The following is an 8,116-nucleotide window of genomic DNA, read 5'->3' as shown; positions in this document are numbered from 1 at the left end:
TAAACTTTAATCTTTGCCTACAGAATATCTATTTTTGATCATTTATTTGGTTGTGCTTAAGTGCTCAATTACATGCACTGGCCTTCCTTTTTTTGATTTTCTTCATTTTTTTAAAAAGATTTAAAAGTTGCCCCTTTCCAGAAATCTGATATTAACTTTTTTCTTTAAATATCATTAAAAGTTTATTTATATAAATTTTTATGCATCTGTAATTTCTGTTAGTGTATGACATGTAATGAATAACCAAATGCATGATTGATCCCAGATACTGTAACTAATAAATTGTCTCAAAATCACTTGTAAATAGTCCTTTCCTTTTGAACTGATCTGTAATACTCTCTTTAAAATATACTTGTAAGATATATTTTTCATTTCTCTAAAAGTCATACAACAGGCAAATAGTGAAGGACATGTGCGTGCACACACACACACACACACACACATATACATATTTATACATAAAAAATATAAAGTGTCAGGGCATTATACATATATATTATTTTAAACTAAAAGATAGGAGCCCTGGGGGTGCAATGGTTAAAGCACTGAGCTGCCAACCAAAAGGTCGGTGGTTTGAACCCACTAGCTGCTCCGTGGGAGAAAGATGTGGCTTCCGTAAAGATTTACAGCCTTGGAAACCCTATGGGGTAGTTCTACTCTGTCCTATAGGGTTGATATGAGTCGGAACCAACTCGACAGCAATGGGTAGTATAGAAAGATTATTATGGATTCCATTTGTGAATTAGCAAGGAGTAGAAAACATTTGTTAAAAAGGAGGGGTACTGGATCTGATATAGTAGTTGAGATTCAGTGATATAATGAAACATATTATTAATAAATTTCCCAATATTGAACCATTCTTTCACTATGGAATTTGCTCATTTGTTATGGTGTATTATTCTTTCACTGTAGAGATGGCTTATTTTTTTAATTTTTTTTTTTTTTAAGTAGAAAGGTAATTTATTAGAAGGCATTGGGTGCCTGTCTTAGTTCTGTAGTGCTGCTATAAGAGAAATACCACAAATGGATGGCTTTAACAAACAAATGTTTATTTTCTCACAGTTCAGGAGGCCAGCAGTCTGAAATCAGGGCACCGGCTCTAGGGAAAGGCTTTCACTCTATTGGCTCTGGAGGAAGTTTCTTGTCTCTTCTGAGCTTCCGCTCCTGGGTAATCTTCATATGGCTTGGCATCTCTCTTCCCCTGTCTTTCCTACTCTCACTTGCTTGTTCAATCCCTTTTATATCTCAAAAGAGACTGACTCAGACACACCTTGCACTAATCCTGCCTATTAACATCACAAAGACAACCCATTCCCAAATGGGATTATACCACAGGCACAGAGATTAGTATTCACAACATATATTTTTGGGGGACACAATTCAATCCATAACATTCCACCCTTTAGCCCCCCAATAATTAAGATTTTTTAATTGCTATTCCAGGATTCTGATACTTTGAGAGTAGGGAAGCCCCGCATTCATCTGTCCATCAATGAGGACAGATAATAGTTTTTTTTGTAGCTACCAGTCAGCAATACTGTGTCCGTTTGACTGTATGGTTCTCTAACCTGGCTACACATATTTAAGTGTGTGTGTCTCTGTATATATAATTTTAGCCCTGAAGACTCTGATTCAGCATTATACTTAGAGAAAAGAAACTTAAATGTACACAGAGGCTGTGACAGTATTGCCCTTTCCCAGTTTGGCCCAAAGTCAAGATTAGTCAATCCAACTATCCCCCTTCTCCAGCTTGCTAAAGCTGCTTTTAATCTAACTTCAAGAGCTCCTCGTCCCAACATTCTCCTAAACCAGCCCGCGATTCCTCACATTATAGCTAACACTAAACCTTTTCCAGATTTCCTACTGCCAGTCTCTTGCCTGACATGCAAATGCATGCATGTATCAATGTGGGTCCATTAGCATTCAAAATCAGACAGGAACAAGAGATTATCTCTTTGACAGGAAAAAAACTCTGCACGCAAAGATATACAAGTGCTGACAGGGAGGTATGTTACAGAGAGAAGATAGCCTGTAATGACAGTGTCCTGAAGATGGGACAATGTACATGCATGTCTGAGAGGAGGGGGGAAAATATATGAAAGATATGGAGGAGTAAACTGAAAGGAGTGAGAATGAACAATAGCAAAAACTGGCCATATTTGGGATTGCTAGAAATTAATTTGTAAATACTGATTTTGATGAATTTGCCCAAATTAGCTGTCCCAAATGACAGTTTCTCTAGATCAAAACCACCATTTTATGACAACAGACCTTCCCTAAGGTTAGACAGTGACTGGGCTGTAGGGCCAAGGATCTTAAGGGCAGGACTTCTGGCATTAACTCTTTTCTAACCACACTGAACTGACATACCAGAACCATGATCCAATCAACTTAATTTGATTTTATTCCAACGCACACATATTTCAAGTGAAATTAATAATTAATGAAAGTGCTTCAGAGAAATCCGTTTTCCCCATCCTGACTGATTTCTATAGTACTAACAGCCATAAATGGAAACATTAAAACACACACCCACATACACACTCTCCTTAAAACAGACCTCGTCTTTTGACTAACACTTAGCCATGCGACTAACACTGCAATTTAAAGTTATCAGCTTAGCTTTTCCCATAATTATAAAATCTTCTAAATTTAAACTAGGCTTGGATATAATTATATAATCTTTGTTAAAATTTTAGGATTTCCTATACTTTTCAATTTATATAAGATATCTTAAATCTAAAAAAACCCAAAACATCATGCTTGGTAAAGTAGAGGGTCAGTGAAAAAGAGGAAGACCCTCAATAAGATGGACTAACACAGTGGCTACAACAACGGGCTCAAGCGTAACAATGACTGTGAGTATGGCGCAGGACCAGGTAGTGTTTCATTCTGTGGTACGCAAGGTCGCTATGAGTCGGAACTGACTCAATGGAACCTAACAACAACAACAACCTTAAATCTGAAAAGTAAAAACTGAGGATCATAGGCCCTTCTCTTTATATCACATGGTTATTATTCCTGGATATTAAAATGAAGATTCTGACACAATGTATATCTCTTTCTCATAAATCAATAGCTGCCTACTGTTCAACTAATATGTCAACAAAGTTGCTATATAAAACCAGAACAAGACTATTTTCCGGTCTCCAAGTAACAATTGTGCAGGAAAAGTCACAGCCACACTCTTAATATTTAACTCTAGAAATATGGTTTTGCAAAGATACAAGGAACCCAGGTACACTCTTAAGATGAGAAGAATGGTGGTGATAATACTGGGCTATAAAAAACAAGAACAAAAAATCCAAACCCGTTGCTGTTGAGCTGATTCTGACTCATAGCGACCGTACAGGACAGAGTAGAACTGCCCCATAGGGTTTCCAAGGAGTGGCTGGTGGATTCGAACTGCTAACCTTTTTGGTCAGCAGCTGAGCTCTAAACCACTGCGCCACCAGGGCTCCAATTAAATTTCTTTACAGAGATTTAATTACAGATTGCATCCTAACCTCACCCACTTATATTCAAATGTATATGGTTTGTTAGACGGTTATCTGAGGAGGTACCCCCACCACATCACATCACAGGCTGTGTACTACACAAATCCACAAAATGCCAATCAGTACTGTATGAATAGTGCCTCCTGAATAAGGTGGCAGCTTTCAAGCTTTCAGTACGAGTGAGTTTAGAATATACCCAGGCAAACTCACCACCACTATTCTCAAATGAACTCAACTGAATTTTCTGATAGCTGGCTAGTTTTTTTTTTTTTTTTTTTTTTTTTAAGTAAATGTATTTTTTCCAATTGTCAATTTATGCTTAAAATCAGATGAAAAAATTATTTTGTATTATATCTAAATTTTTTGTTAGATGAAATGTCATACAAAGTGCCTACTAGGTACTCAATTATTACTTCTCTTTACTTGCAATGGTCTAAATGGCTGCAATATTAAAAGGTCATTCTAAGTAGGACCTAGAAATCAAGCTTTTTCATTAATCATCACAATAAACTGCATTGAATTAGCTTTCAAAAAATAAAAATTACAACTAAACTATAAATGAACCATACTACTGTGACTCAGCTTCAGTCATACATCATATAATTTTTAAATTATACGGCTTTTCATATTCAATCTTTACTCAGTCACAGACTAGAAGTTGTGCTTTTCCCCCTGTTGTCCTAAGAACTAAATGGCTCATGTGTAAGGACTTAGCTTGGGCTCAGGATTCATTACAGAACCGGGAATTTTAGGGGGAGGAGAAGTCACACAACCAGGCAGATGCCATTAGAAATTTATTCTCTCCAACATTGGCTGGGACCTCAGGGACGTTCCAGAAGCCTTTTCTTGTCAACTACTTTCTCTACAGCTTCGCCATCCCAGCTACTCCAAACCTTCACCAGTCCCCTTACCCAAGCCCACTCTATCTCTTGCCCTCTGCAAGCTGGTATTATTGGCCATGCCCCTACAATGGGGGTCTTGAGCACAGGTGGTGTTGAGTCAGTAACAAAGGCCAAGGACCACAGAATCCAAGTTTTGTTCCATTACGTCTGCTTTACGTCAAGTACACGTGTCTCTGCCTGATCTTTCAGTGTCTTTGTAGTCACTGGAGCCACTCTGAATCATCAAGTGCCACTTTCCAGGGCATATCACCTTCACATGTACCAAATCAGCTGTAATAGAGTACTTCCTGAATCCACAGTGATGCTATCACTGGAAATCTCAACCCACACTGTAAGTACTCTCATTCAGGTGGGCAGAATTATTTTTCATTCATCACATACTGTATTTTTTTTTTTTTTTTGGCGATCTGTAAAAGCTGTTTATGATGACATCTAAAATTTGTGCTTTGTGAAACATAAAGGAGGAAGAATTACTCTTTCTTGTTTTTGCTTATTTGTTTATTTAGCTGATTTGGTAAGATTGTATAAATATCCCAAACTAGCATTGACTGAGGTTGTTTCAGCTCAATATGTCTTTCTCAAACAGCACCTTGCTCAAAATGAAGTAGTTGAGAGAGTGTCTTGCAATATGAGAGACTTGAATATGCAGTGTCACCCTCTTTTCAGAGGGATACTTTGGGGGGAAACCTTGCCTTGTAGTCAGGCTTATATAGTATATACTTGAAGACAATTTTTAAGAGAGAAGGATACCTGGAATAATCTAAGGGTTTCTTCACGCCTTCTGTAAGTCCTCTAACCAAGATAGATTGAACTGCCTGTGTCTGGTAAGAAATCATTCTCCTTTTGGGGTCACAAGGCAGGCATGAAGCCATAATGACAAGTAGATGGCCCCTGCCCACTTTCAATCCAATCTCCATACTACAGTAAGCTCATTCATTCAAAAAACTCATCTGATCTCATCTGCGCTCAGCTCAAAAACTTTCTACTGCCTCCACTAGTGTTAAGAATGAAAAAATTTCAGTCTCCACTGCGTCATTTTGAAGTTACTCTAATGCAGCCTTTGCTTACCTATCAAGACCAAACTGTTGGTTTCCTCACTCTACTGGCTGGTTCCAACCCACATTCTCACCTTAGGGGCTTTGGTAACGCCATTCCATTAATTAGAGGTCCCCCTACCTTGGCACTCAATCCTGATTTGGCTAAATTCTCCTCATGCTTCACAGCTCAGCTTGGCTGTCTCTTCCTCCCAAAAGCTTTCTAGATCACGTCCCCCTCCACCCACTACACCCAGGAACAAACCTCTCTCACAGTGCTCATCATACTGCTCTCTGTTTCTTATACTACCACTTACTACTACTAATACCTAACATTTATTGAGTGTAATCCATAGTAAGACACCATTTTAAGTGCTTTACATAGATTATCTTCTTTAATCCTCACAGCAGCCCTATGAGGTGGGTACTATTTTTCAGATGAGAAGGCTGAGGCCTAAAGAAGTGAGAAAATTTGTCCAAGTGCTGGAACTCAGGCCATCTGACTGCAAGGATTGAGCTCTTACCCTTTACAGAATCCTGTTGCTCAATCCTGCAGACCAAGAGCTTCTTGGGAGAGCACAACAGTAAATGCTTAACAGATGCTTGCTGAAAGAATGATCAGAACAGTTACTACCTGAGAAGCTGTCTGGCACGTGGAAGAGGGGTTAGACACTTGAATTCTGTCCTGTCCACTAAGTAATACTGGTTAGGCAGATGATCTCCTGGACCTCCTTCTAGCTAAAACAAATGAACAAAAACCAAAACCCCTCCCCACCTCCCAGAGATGTCCTTTATAGGTGCTAACATACCATTTGCAACAAAAAAGTTACCGAGCAGTGAAGTGAGATCTTCACCTAGTTTCACAGTCACAGAGACACACATAAACCCTACATTTAGAGGCAGGAACAGCTATTCCAAGAGACACTAACCTGATTTATTGTTGATGAAAATGAAAAACACTCAAGGCAAGCCCACCTTTTGGTTTTCTAGTTAACACTGACTTTCAAGACAGGCAGGGTTTATAATTCATAAAGAAAACCAAAGCTAGTATGCATCCCATTTAACACAAAAAACTTAGGCCTACAAGGAACCTAGAAGGTATTTTGCAGAAGGAAATAATAGCTAACATTTAGAGAGTCTTTTATATGTTAAGCATTTTCACATATTTTTAATTTTTTTCCTCCTAGATTTTATTTATTTTGTTGTTGGTGTTGAGAATACACACAGCAAAACATACACCAGTTTAACAGTTGTACACATACAATTTAGTGCCATTAGTTACATTCTTTGAGTTGTACAATCATTCTCATCCTCCTTTTCTGAGTTGTTCCTCCTTCATTAACATAAACTCACTGCCCCCTAAGGGTCCTCCTATCTGTTGTCAACTTGATCCCATATAGATAGTTCTGAAAACAGCATAATGCTCAAAGCAGTTCTTTTTTACTAGTTAAGCTAAACTACTGTTTGGTTTTAAGATGACTTCAGGGGATATTTTTGGTTTAAGGTTTATAGATTATCTCAGGCCAATAGTTTCAGGGGCAAATATTTCTTTCTTTTTTTTTTTTAAGTCTACTTTTAAGGTACCAGGCATTACTCCATTTTGCAGATGAGTGAATTAAGGCCCAGAGAAGTTACATAGATAGATACATGGTTTCAACCCTAGGTCTACTTGGTTTCCAAGCTCTATCCACTACATCAACCTTCCCACAGTTTAAAGACATGGCCGGATGCACTTAACCTATAAACATAAATTAAACTTCCCTTCCTACTCCACTTTCAAGCACCGCTGTGACCAAGGCTGTGGAGCCACCTCGTATCGCCCTCCTCCCCCATCAGGTACACACTTGTATCACCTAACAGGAGACAAACTCTGCCCTTACTGTCCTCTCAGCACAGCGCCAATTGCTTGTTAGCGGGAGTTACCACTGAGAGATTTCAATCTGCAAGGTAAGAGTTTAGGTAATTTAAGATGAACGCTAAACGGATTGGCAGACTTACTTTTTGATCCCACTACAATACAGGTTGTGAGATCCGCATTATAAAGACACTTTCACAACTGATAGGAGAATTGCATAAAGCTTGCCCGTACTCCACTTCCGCTAAGTCTAAAATGACACCACTATTTCTAACCATCAACTCATTTCGGACTGTCGTATCTGATATATTTTCAAAAACCCTGGAGATTAGCGAGTAGGGGGTGGTAAAGTAAGAATATCCTCTAAAACGCACAAATTTTAAATAGCTGTCATTCGTTAAATAACCTAAAAGGCAGCCTTGCAGGTCAGTATCCTCCAACAACTAGTCTAACTCGAGATCTACTGTGTCACACGCAGGAGGTGGGTTTCACATCCATCCACGAGCAATTACCATGTGCTAAGTTTCATCTTGAGTTTGTCCAAAAGACATTTCGTTTTTCCTTTAAAATAAGAAACGCGGATCTGGACTCTCGTGTGCAATGCTGCATGCTTGGCTGTCCAGCGTTCGGAACCTCTTCCCTGTACCAGCCTCCCATCACCTCCCCTGGGCCCCCGGAGCCAACCCACAGGACCCAACCCAGTGCAAGAGCACGAAGCGCCTCCAGCCGAATGCAAGCGGCGGCGGCCAGGCTCGAGAGCGCCGGGCATGGTGCAGGCTCCGGGTCTCCGCGCTGAGATGCCGGGCCGCGCCTCCCCACCCCCACGCG

This window comes from Trichechus manatus, unplaced genomic scaffold, assembly GCF_000243295.1.
Source record: "Trichechus manatus latirostris isolate Lorelei unplaced genomic scaffold, TriManLat1.0 scaffold00117, whole genome shotgun sequence".
Lineage (NCBI taxonomy): Eukaryota > Metazoa > Chordata > Mammalia > Sirenia > Trichechidae > Trichechus > Trichechus manatus.
Note: the sequence above shows the minus strand (reverse complement) of the source record.